The sequence below is a fragment of the Bubalus bubalis genome, chromosome 16, assembly GCF_019923935.1.
Source record: "Bubalus bubalis isolate 160015118507 breed Murrah chromosome 16, NDDB_SH_1, whole genome shotgun sequence".
In the NCBI taxonomy this organism is placed as follows: domain Eukaryota; kingdom Metazoa; phylum Chordata; class Mammalia; order Artiodactyla; family Bovidae; genus Bubalus; species Bubalus bubalis.
The window spans coordinates 36411871-36423670 of record NC_059172.1 but is presented as its reverse complement, the minus strand read 5'-3'; the positions used below and the strand labels follow the sequence as shown (position 1 = coordinate 36423670).

At 38.0% G+C, this 11800-nt stretch overlaps 1 pseudogene; it reads right to left on the bottom strand.

The window, feature by feature from the left end:
- Nucleotides 1-1492: 1492 nt before the first annotated feature.
- LOC123329611 lies at nt 1493-2741 on the bottom strand (annotated as a pseudogene).
- Between the last annotated feature and the right edge of the window lie 9059 nt (nt 2742-11800).

Sequence of the window (11800 nt, the reverse complement as noted above, 5' to 3'; positions counted from 1 at the left end):
CCACTATGGAGAACAGTGTGGAGATTCCTTAAAAAACTGGAAATAGACATGCCTTATGATCCAGCAATCCCACTGCTGGGCATACACACTGAGAAAACCAGAAGGGAAAGAGACACGAGTACCCCAATGTTCATCGCAGCACTGTTTATAATAGCCAGGACATGGAAGCAACCTAGATGTCCATCAGCAGATGAATGGATAAGAAAGCTGTGGTACATATACACAATGGAGTATTATTCAGCCATTAAAAAGAATACATTTGAATCAGTTCTAATGAGGTGGATGAAACTGGAGCCTATTATACAGAGTGAAGTAAGCCAGAAAGAAAAACACCAATACAGTATACTAACGCATATATATGGAATTTAGGAAGATGGTAACAATAACCCTGTGTACGAGACAGCAAAAGAGACACTGATGTATAGAACAGTCTTATGGACTCTGTGGGAGAGGGAGAGGGTGGGAAGATTTGGGAGAATGGCATTGAAACATGTAAAATATCATGTATGAAATGAGTTGCCAGTCCAGGTTCGATGCACGATACTGGATGCTTGGGGCTGGTGCACTGGGACGATCCAGAGGGATGGAATGGGGAGGGAGGAGGGAGGAGGGTTCAGGATGGGGAACACATGTATACCTGTGGCGGATTCATTTTGATATTTGGCAAATCTAATACAGTTATGTTAAGTTTAAAAATAAAATAAAATTAAAAAAAAAAATACAAGCAAGACTCTAGAGGGCACTCTACTCCTGTTGCTTTTCAAGAAGTACAATTCCTTTCAAATGCAGCAGTGAATGTACGTCTAAAATTCATTGTGAATACTTCCAAAGAAGGTTAGAATTCTTACGCAAGATCTTGAAATTAGTATGTGTTAGTTAAACTTTTATGTCTTATTTTACGTGCTTTCACTTGGGATAGTTTATGTTCTTTAATGCCTAGGATGTTCTCAGGAGAATATTTTAAAAGTTAAATATTTTAACATGCATAGGTCTAATTGTTTTCTCTGCATTGCTTACTTATGTTTAATATTTTTACTTAATTGTTATTACTAGTAATAACATACTATTGTTACTGTTATTATTAAAACTCTTTTGTCAGGGTTTTGGGATTTTTCTGGCAGTGAGGTCTAAACGTATATGGAAAGCGCTCATTTGTTTCTTTCCTAATTACATGCACATTAAATATATATGGAAAGGGCTCATTTGGTGCCTGGACTACAAAAAAAAAAATAAAATAAATGGTATCTAACACATTGTATTCCAACATATTCATGCGTAGAGGAGATTTAGGAAACACGTATTAAGTCAGTCTGTATAATCCCAGTGGACACCAACTCTCTAATTTAGGACATCTGCAGGATGTAATGTCAATTTTATTTGTGTCCTTTTCGGTAATATTTTATTGGCAATTCTGGTGCCAACATAGCATGTAGAAAAATCACTATATATTTACAAACTTAATATTTATGCCATCATTGTCTTGAGGACAAACCTACATCACGGAAGAACTGACTTTTAGGGGAAAAAGAAGGCAGAGAATTCCTTGGTGGATCTGCTTTGTCTTCACACTATAGATGATTGGGTTGAGCACAGGTGGAACTAGCAGGTAGATATGAGCCATGAAGATGTGGATGAGAGAGGATGAGTGTTTGGCAAAATGATGGACAATAGAGAGCCCAGTCATAGGCACGTAAAGAATAAGTACAGCACAGATGCGGGATGCACATGTGTTGAGGGCCTTAAATCTCCCTTCCTGAGATGAAATGTTTAATATTGAATGAAGGATGAAAACATAAGACACAAAAATACCCAGGGAGTCCATTCCCCACAGCAAAGTGATCAGAACTAACCCATAAATAACATTAAATGTGGTGTCAGCAAAAGCAAGGCAGATCACGTCCTGGTGCAGACAGTAAGAATGAGAAAGGACGTGAGAATGGCAGAAGGGAAAGAAGGCCAGCCGGGTGAGAAGTGGAATCACAGGAAGGGCACTTCTAAGCAGGCTACAATTCCAATTTTAGTGATGAGTGTAGGAGTGAGAATGGTGGCATATCTTAGTGGGTGGCAGATGGCCACATATTGGTCAAGGGCCATGGCCAAGCGCACAGATGATTCAGTGAAGGAGAAAGTGTGAATGAAAAACATTTGGACTACACAAGTGTTGAACTGGATCTCCCCGGATATGGACCACAGCACCCTGAAGAGCAATATCATTGTGGGCAAGGACATGCCCATATCAGTGAGAGAAAGCATGGCCAAGAAGTAGTACATGGGCTCGTGGAGCCTGGGGTCTGTCTGGACAATATGTATGATAGTACAGTTGCCCATGATTCCAACAAGAAAGAGGAGACAGAATGGGATGGAAATCCAGTGGTGAAATTCCTCATATCCAGGGATACCTGTGAGATAGAAGGTGGAGGCTAGGATATTGCTGGAGTTTGCAGTTGCCATAGGGCTTACTGTTAAACCACAATCCAGATTCACAATCACACTCCAGAGGGGGAACAAATGAGAAGATCAGCACCTGTGTCACAAAAACAAAACAAAACTTCAGTCTGTCCTATAATCTCTCCTAGATTTACCCTCATAGTTTTGCTTTGTTTTTCTTCATTTCATTGCTCAATGTCGTTAGTTAAGAAAAACATCCACTCTTATAACCATAACAACTTTCCCTTCTCCTCAGATGCAAAACTATTAACATGCTGTTTGAACATGCACAAATTCCTTCTAAAAACACTACCCCCCAGAGCAGCACACACAAAAGCACTGTAGATTACATTAGTAAATAATACTTTTCTTTAGAACAATCTTGACCAGAGTTACTGGTCTTATATTAGTCTGCTTTGAAAAAAAGAAAAAATACTCCTGCAATGACTTATATAAATGTCTTTGTCTGAGCTTGATATCTTTTTCAGCAATACTAGACTATCATGCAAGGCATCTCTACAGTATTCAGGCAAGATTTGGTCAGGATGTTTTTTATTCTTACTAAACTTATCTCCGACTATATAACTGATACCACAGTGATGGCATCCACATATGCGTGCTAAGTTGTTTCCGGCATGTCCTACTTTTTGTGACCCTATGGACTGGGACCTGCCAGTCTCATCTGTCCAGGTGACATTCCAAGCAAGAATACTGGAGTGGATTGTCATATCCTCCTCCAGAAGATCTTCTTGACCCAGAGATTGAACCCACGATTCTTAGGTCTCCTAATTTGGCATGCAGGTTCTGTAACACTAGCGCCACCTAGGTGATTGATAACAAGGGAATGGAAGCCACATAGAATCAACTCTGATATCAATATGTTCCTGGATGAGCATCTCCTTGAGACAAATATAGCTTAAGATGATTTAGTAGAATGTGTAGAATTTAAAATTTATAATAATAAAATATATAATTTTTATGTGTGATGTTAAGCAAACTATAATTGATTTTGAATCTGATTTAAAAGATTCAGAACATTCTTCCTGTTATGTTTCAGAACTAATTAATCATTTAGAGACTGATTCTTTCTACCAAAACTACAAAACAAAAGATATAGGGGTTTTTGAGAGAGTAGAAATTTATCCTTCAAAGCAAAAACAAGAAAGAAAACAACAACAACAAAAGTAAAATGCACAAAAAATGTCTACTGGCATCTGACCTCCACACCAAAGCTCTTCTGCTCAAATGAGAAAATATATCTTCCCCCTCTAGATTCCAGGATTTCTTCTGTGGTCAAGAAAGACATTATTAAGAAAGGTGAGCCATTTCTTAAACTCCACTTGCTCATCAACTGCCCAGCCTCCATGCTCACCAAAATATTGGTTTAGGAATTTAAACTCTATGGGACAAATTACCTTTCACTGTAAACTAATAAATCAGCATCTTCTCTCTTGGAAAGTCTTCTTTGACATTCTGTGACATGAAATCCCCTAAGTCTCCCCTGCTGCTAAGTCGTTTCAGTCGTGTCCGACTCTGTGCGACCCCATAGACAGCAGCCAACCAGGGGCCCCCTTCCCTGGGATTCTCCAGTCAAGAACACTGGAGTGGGTTGCCATTTCCTTCTCCAATGCATGAAAGTGAAAAGTGAAAGTCAAGTCACTCAGTCGTGTCCGACTCTTCGCGACCCCATGCATTGCGGCCCACCAGGCTCCTCCATCCATGGGATTTTCCAGGCAAGAGTACTGGAGTGGGGTCTCCTCTAGTTCCATGTAATATCCTTGATTACAGAAGATATTTCCCCCAAATGTTTAATAATTTTCTAAAAAATACAAGATCCATAATCAAGACATCAAATAAGTAAATTCCAGAAACAAATTCAGTCTTCCTGACTATTCATATTACACTTAGTTCTATTGACATACTATATGAACTGATACTTCTTATGGTCCTGCTATTTAACTTCTCAAATTCCTGTCTATCTCCTCACCTTTCTGTCCAAAATTTCACTGATTATTACTTTCAATGCTCAGAGTGCCCAATATTATTCTTTCTTTTTGATGATTCTTTTCTAATTTCTATTCTATAATAAAAATTTTAAAATCTGGTTCTTTTTGTCTTACTGCTTAGTCAATTCAAACCATTTTTCCAGTTTTATAAGTGTTCTCTCCCATTGCCAAGAAGAAGTAAACATGAAGTTTCATTGAAAACTGGAAGATACCTGAACTAAAGGTCATTTTTCATCATATCTCTGACCTTCTTCTGAAGTTGAAAGGAGACTGATATCTAACATATCTCTTATGTAGAATATATTTCTCTGGCTCTGCAATCACATTAACTTGTTATATTCCGGTTTCAAAGCTTACTCACTTTGCTGCTACTGCTAAGTCACTTCAGTCGTGTCCAACTCTGTGCAACCCCATAGACGGCATCCCACCAGGCTCCCCCGTCCCTGGGATTCTCCAGGCAAGAACACTGGAGTGGGTTGCCCTTTCCTTCTCCAATGCATGAAAGTGAAAAGTGAAAGGGAAGTCACTCAGTCGTGTCTGACTCCCAGCGACCCCATAGACTGCAGCCTACCAAGCTCCTCTGTCCATGGGATTTTCCAGGCAAGAGTACTGAAGTGGAGTGCCATTGCCTTACTCACTTTAATTTAGACCAAATGACTTCTTTTTCTCTCCCTCTTCTGTAGAGGAGTTGTCTCCTCTATAAACTGAAGATAATAATAATGTGATGGAATGTGCTAAGGTGAAGGAGATAATGTGTGTAAACTTGTTGGCATAGAGCCTTTTCTATGATGATGATAGTGATGAAAACGAGAACAATGATGGTGACAACAATAACAATAACACCAACGACTGTTTGATGTATAATGAGAGGAGGAAGACAAGGGGAGACTATGGTGTATCCTCCTCTAGAGGAAACACCATGAATGGCTATGTTAAAAGTGACCTAGATGGTCTGAGAAGTAGAAAGTGAACTATATAAGTTTTATTTCCTTTTTATCAACTAAATATTTAGTATAGCCAGAGATATGAATTGCTCCTTAATATTTTTTTTTTATTTTAGAATGTTGAGTTTTTTTTTTTAAACTTTACATAACTGTATTAGTTTTGCCAAATATCAAAATGAATCCGCCACAGGTATACCCAGAAATTCCTCTGATCAATATGATGACAGTACATATATACTTTCCATTTTATTCAGTGCCAATTTTGGGGGATAAAAACATCCAAAATAGAAGGAGAAATCTCACCAAGAGTTAAAATGAGATCTTTGGGACATCAGTGAAATAGGAATCTGAGCAATCACATTAGCATTCTGATGTTACTGCAACATATATATTCATTATTCTCCATATTCACTGGTATCTGGTCCATCTATTTTTTTCACAGCCCCCATGTTGCAGCACCTGTTTGATTAGACAATCCATTATCTACTGGTCCTGATGCTCTAGTTTCAAATTCTTTCACATTGCCTTTTGATATTTTCTACATCCCCAGAGTAGGAGGGTGGAGTCTGGAATTAGTTAATAAATTCAACAATATGAATGTCTTAAGGTTTAGAACATAATTAATAATTAATATCATGTTAAAAATCACTGATACATGGGACTAGAAGGGACCTGAAATCTTATCTGCTGTAATCCCACTCTTATTCTGGATTCCTCTTCTGTTATGTCTGGTAATATTCCTTTATGCTGTGTAAACAGTCACGTGCACAGACAGACAGGGGACTACTCGCCATGAAAGTCTAGGGTATATTAGGCAAGTTCTATCTGAAAAACCTATGTCTGGCTTGAAGCCTCTGTCTATGGGTATGGACAATACAGATTTGGAGAAAGTATGCACTCTAATAACTTGAGAATCTCTTCCTTCTCAAACCATTCCCCTGGTCCTTCTTCTCACACTTTGGGTGTCTGCCCTGCTCTCTTTGATCTCTCAAGCCCCCTCTGTATTTTCCTATTACCTCCCAGTTTTACTTCTCCCAATCCTCACCTAATGATAGAATAGTTGCTCTTGTCATGAGTGACTGCTCTAATTCTCAAGGAAAGAAGGATGAGTTAATAAGTGTTCCTCCAGTCCTTAGAGATGTGAGTCCCCATGAGAAATGCAGGACCATGCCTGTAACCCTGTCTGCACCACTATTTTACTTTAGGGCCCTTCCCCAAATTCTCTGTTTTCCATTTCCTATAATGCAGTTTGGGAATGCAAAGGCAGGAGGTTATAGAAAGTTCCAAATATTATCACCTCAATGTCTGGAACAAATGTGGTCGTGTGACATGTAATGAAATACTATCTTGCACCCAGAATATGGCAAGGTAACAAAGATACTGGGCTTCCCAAGTGGCTCAGTGGTAAGGAATCTGCCTGCTAATGCAGGAGGCACAGGAAATGTAGGTTTGTTGCTGGGTCAGGGAGATCCCCTAGTTAGGAAATGACAACCCACTTGTCATTCTTGCCTAGAAAATTCCATGGACAGAGGAGACCGGTGGGCTACAGCGCATACAGTCACAAAGAATTGAGAGAATCAATTTCTAGGTAGGTTGATAAGAAGTCCAGGGTCCCTGAGGAGGAGAGAGGGGTCTGGGGCTTTCAAAGAGGAGACAGGGGTCTGGAGTTCTCAAGGAGGAAAAAAGGACAAAAATTTTTCCTACATTGTTTTGTTTTAGTCAATATAACAATGTAGCTTGCTCGAGGATATGTTTTTCCTTCTTAAGACTCTTCTGACTAAGCCTGTCATTTTAAAAATGTATATTGTGGGATTGGGTCTGGTAAGATCTTTCTATTGTTAGTTCTAATTCTGTTATATTAAAGTTCAAATTGTGGAATTGGGTCTGGTAAGACCTTTATAACCTTGAGACATTCTTTTGATTTACTGTAATAACCAATTGAAAAAGTATATAACTCCCTTGCTAAGACTATCAAGGGGGGCACTCTACGTCCCCTTTCTGATGTCTATGTCAGAAGCTTTCTCTGTCCCCTTTTATACTTTAATAAAACTCTGCTACACAAAAGCTCTTGAATGATCAAACCTGGTCCCTCGTCCCAAAGCTAAATCTTCTTTGGAGATCAGGAATCCTTCACCATGAGCTATCAGAGTCAGATAAGCCTGAGTGACTGACAGGCATGCTTGCACTCAATAAAGAATGTTAGCTATGGAGTAGCCAATCAAAGGGACTTATTAAGGACTTAAACTGTTGAGGAACATGGAGTCTACAACCTAAGGGCTGGGAATGACTCAAGTTCAGATCTGTTACCATGGTTACTCACTTGTGTCCAACTCTTTGCGACTGTAGCCCACCAGGTTCCTCTGCCATGGAGATTTTCCAGGCAAGAATACTGGAGTGGGTTGCCATGCCCTCCTCCAGGGAATCTTCCCAACCGAGGGATTGAATCCAGGTATCCTGCATTGCAGGTGGATTCTTTACTGTCTGAGCCACCAGGGAAGCATGCCACCTGGCTAGCCTATCCAACCACCACAAAACAGGACACTTCATTGAAATATTCTGCAAATGTCATGACAGCCAAAGGTAATCTGAATGTCTACAACTTAGGTAGGAAAAGGAGCCAGGCTGCCACAGGACCTCAACAGCAGGAAAGGATGAATTTTTTTAGGTTTGGTGACCCTATCTGGTCTCAGCTACAGTGATTGTTGGACAAGGAGTTTAACTGCTCTATATTGGGTCAGATTGCTAATTTGAATCAATATATTTTATTCCTTCTTCTGATTGAATGGGGGTGAAATTATGTCAGGACAAATTCCAAAGAAAAGGAAATTTGTGGTAGTGATCAGGATTATGTTCACTGGATTCATCTGGCACTTTTATGTAAGCACATGCATTTTCCTAACTTAACTTTTCTTATGCCAAACATTCTTGCAAATTGCATTCTATGGTTCATGGGACAAGATTTATCATTTATAAACTTATTTGTCATAATTCTTATAATGTACTTTCTTATCTCCACTATAAAACATTTACCTCTTCTTCATTTATAAAAGAGCTAAAATATTTCTCTGGCATTAGACAGTAAAAAAGTACATGATGAATATAATAGAAACCTATATATGGTCAAGTTGTTGAATTAAATGAATTGGGTGTCTTAAAAATATCTGTACTATTATTCTCTTTATAAATATACATGGCTTTTTCTCAACTTTCTGGGTAATGAGGTGGTTATCCACACTGTACTTTTTAAAAGATAATGCTTTTATGGTTTAAGTTATTCAAATGACTGAATGACTAAGTGTGCTAATGATGTATTTTGGAACAATGGATGTATAAAAGAAAACACTAAACACTTAAATGGTGAAGGGTGTTATTCTCTATTCTGATTTTGTGCTTTTTTAATTTTTTTGTGTTTTGCCACAAAGGGCTTTCTGCAAATAAAGATGATCAATGCATAATCCAAAGAATAACATTTGACATCATGAAAATAATTGTATTGCATTTTTCCTAGTGATAGGAGACTGGAAAAAATGAATTATTATTTGGTTTTCTGGATATCTTACAGATTTTTCAGATAGGCAGACAATACTTTTAGAGGACAAGCAAATACTCATGGCTTAATGAAGCATAACAATATGTGTAAGCGTGTCTCAGCGTGTAAGTCTATATAGAAGTGGGTGAGATGCTTATATCATATTATCATAATTCTAGGCAAGAGTAGGAGGGCTTTCACTTTAAGAGAGATAGCTACTTGCTGGAAGGCTGGACTGGACAAAATAATGCTTCCCTTCTCAGTTCATAATATAACTGTGGCATCTATTCCTTTGTTCAGTCATTCATTCATCTGTATATTCAGAACTCATCTCTGATTCAACAATTGTACTCCTGGGCAAACACCTGGAGAAAACATGGTTTGAAAGGATACATGAACCCCAATGTTCACTGCAGCACTATTAACAATTGCCACAATGTGAAAGTAACATAAATGTCCATAGGCAGATGAATGGATAAAGAAGATGTTGTACATACATAAAATGGAATATTATTCAGCCATTAAAATAACAAAATAATGCCATTTGCAGCAACTTAGATGGACCTGGAGATTATCATTCCAAATGAGGTAAACCAGACAAAGGCTGATATTGCTATAATATTATAGCAATTATAATATTATATTGCATGTAAGCTATATGATATTGCTTACATGCAGAATAAAAAAATACAAATGAACTTATTTACAAAACAGAAACAGACACACAGACTTAGAGAACAAACTCATTGTTACAAGTTGGGGGAGAGAGGGAGTTTGGGATTGACATGTACACACAGCTATTTTGAAAATAGATAACCCAGTATAACACAGGGACCTCTGGTCAATATTCAATAGAAACCTAATAGAAAAAGAATTTAAAAAAGAATAGATACATGTGTCTGTATAACTGAATTACTTTGCTGCAACATTATTAATCAAATATACTCCAATAAAAATACAAATTAAAAAATGAAAAGAATAAAATACTTAGGAATAAATTTACTTAAAGAAACAAAAGACTTATATATAGGAAAAACTATAAAACACTGATGAAAGAAATCAAAGATGACACAAATAGATGAAGAAATATACCATGTTTATGGATTTGAAGAATCAATATAGTGAAAATGAGTATACTACCCAAAGCAATCTATAGATTCAATGCAATCCCTATCAAGCTACCAAAGGTGTTTTTCACAGAACTAGAACAAATAATTTCACAGTTTGTATGGAAATATAAAATACCTCAAATAGCCAAAGCAATTTTGAGAAAGAAGAATGGAACTGGAAGAATCAACCTTCCTGACTTCAGACTATACTAAAAAGCTACAGTCATTAAGACAATATGGTACTGGCACAAAGAGAGATATATAGATCAGTGGAACAAAATAGAAAGACCAGAGATAAAACCACACAGTATGGACAAAGAAGGCAAAAATATACAATAGAGAAACAATAATCTCTTTAACAAGTGGTGCTAGGAAAACTGGTCAACCACCTATAAAAGAATCATACACAAAAATAAACTCAAAATGGATTAAAGATCTAAATGTAAGACCAGAAACTATAAAACTCCTAGAGGAAAACATAGGCAGAACACTCTCTAACATAAGTCACAGAAAGATCCTTTATGATCCACCTCCCAGAATATTGGAAATAAAAGCAAAAATAAACAAATGGGACCTAATTAAAATTAAAATCTTCTGCATAACAAAGGGAAATATAAGCAAAGTGAAAAGGCAGCCTTCAGAATGGGAGAAAATAATAGCAAATGAAGCAACTGACAAAGAATTAATTTCCAAAACATATAAGCAACTCATGCAGCTCAAAACAAGAAAAATAAATGACTCAATCAAAAAATGGGCCAAAAATCTAAACAGACTTTTCTCCAAAGGAGACATACAGATGGCTAAGAAACACATAAAAAGATGCTCAACATCACTCATTATCAGAGAAATGCAAATTAAAACCACGATGAGGGACTGTCTCACCCTGGTCAGAATGACAGCCATCAGAATGTCTACAAGCAATAAATGCTGGAGAGGGTATGGAGAAAAGGGAACCTGCTTACATTGTTGGTGGAAATGCAAACTAATACAGCCACTATGGAGAACAGTGTGGAGATTCCTTAAAGAACTGGAAATAGAACTGCCATATGACCCAGCAATCCTACTGCTGGGCATACACACAAGGAAACCAGAATTGAAAGAGACACATGTACCCCAATGTTCAACACAGCACTGTTTACAATAGCTAAGACATGGAAGCAACCTAGATGTCTATCCACAGATGAATGGATAAGGAAGCTGTGGTACAGATACACAATGGAATAGTACTCAGCTATAAAAATGAACAAATTTGAGTCAGTTCTAATGAGGTGGATGAAACTGGACCCTGTTATACAGAGTGTCGTGTCCGACTCTTTGTGACTCCATGGATTGTATAGTCCATGGAATTCTCCAGGCCAGAACACTGGAGTGGGTAACCCTTCCCTTCTCCAGGGGGTCTCTCCAACCCAGGGATCGAACCCATGTTTCCCACATTGCAGGCAGATTCTTTACCAGCTGAACCATAAGGGAAGCCCATACAGAGTGAAGTAAGCCAGAAAGAGAAACACCAATACAGTATATTAACACATATACATGGAATTTAGAAAGACAGTAATGGTGACCCTATATGCAAGACAGCAAAGAGACACAGATGTAAAGACAGGCTTTTGGACTGCGTGGGAGAAGGTAAGGGTGGGACGACATGAGAGAACAGCATTGAAACATTTATATCAACCATAAGTAAAATAGATGACCAGTGTAAGTTCAATGCATGAAGCAGGTCACTCAAAGCTGGTGCTCTGTGACAACCCAAGGGATAGGGTGGGAGGGAGTGGGAGGGGGATT